Genomic DNA, 1,002 nt, shown 5'->3' with positions numbered 1-1,002 from the left:
CCAACACAAAGTTTAATAAACAGAACTAATTGCTGTGCTGTGGTCGGTTTGTGTCTCTTTGTGTTTATTGTGTCTCTTTGTGTTTATTGTGTCTCTTGGTGGTCGGTTTGTGTTCATGTTACCGTCTCTCAGTATTCTCCAGCGCTTCAATCACTTTTGTTAGTTAGAGCTCAGACCAGTTCAGTCAATGAGGTTTTCAACCAAATTATATCTTAAACTGTGTAAAAATCCAACATTTCTGTTTTAAAGTCGATCATTTTCCTTCTCGTCTCTTTGCAGCTGATTGTGTCTCTTTGGGATCACTCCATCTGATTTGATCTGAAACTTTTATTTTATAATAAGTAAGGATGGACGGTGGGTCAGCGGTTCTCACTGTGGCCTCACAGCTGGAAGGTCCTGGTCTGGTTCTGGTTCTGTCCATGTCTTCCCTGCTGGGTTCTCTCTGGGTTCTCCAGGTTCCTCCCGTGTCTCACCTGGTGACTGTACCTGTCTGAAGGTGTGACTGTGTCTGATGAACCGTCTGGACCCAGTATCGATAGTCCAGCTCCTCCATAAGCAGATTATTGATCCACTGATGTTGTTATTACAGATTCTGAATCAGTGATGTGATGAGAAATCTCCCAGAAGTCACATCAGCCGATGATGATGATGAAAGGTTCTTCAGAGAGCTGAAGGTCTGGATGAGCTCAGAGGGAATGACATCATCAGACACACAGCATTAATGATCAGAGGACAGAGGACCATGTGTGACTGTGTCTGTGACCAGTAAAGGCCTTGAAGCCTTGAATCCTTGAATCTTTGAATCCTTGAATCCTAAACACTGACTCAGTGTCTACATGAGGAGGTCATGTGACGTTAGCTTCAGCTCCTCTGATTGGACAGAATCTACTGAGGCCGGATGACAGACGTTACTGCTGGAGCAACAGCAGCAGGTGTAATCAAAGTACAGCTACAGTAATGGATTACTGCTGGGGTAATCAGAGTATGGTATTCAGTAATAGA

The 1,002-nt window shown here is 43.9% G+C and overlaps 1 protein-coding gene across 1 annotated transcript in view; it reads right to left on the bottom strand.

Moving 5' to 3' along the window:
• The window catches only part of rpl17 (ribosomal protein L17), a 6,631-nt gene that overhangs the window by 4,367 nt on the left and 1,262 nt on the right, over nt 1-1,002 (bottom strand). The window lies entirely within an intron of this gene.

Source organism: Stegastes partitus, unplaced genomic scaffold (assembly GCF_000690725.1).
Source record: "Stegastes partitus isolate 25-593 unplaced genomic scaffold, Stegastes_partitus-1.0.2 Scaffold1232, whole genome shotgun sequence".
NCBI classification, from domain to species: Eukaryota; Metazoa; Chordata; class Actinopteri; family Pomacentridae; genus Stegastes; species Stegastes partitus.
The sequence above is the reverse complement of the archived record's forward strand: the minus strand, read 5'-3'. Positions and strand labels throughout refer to the sequence as shown.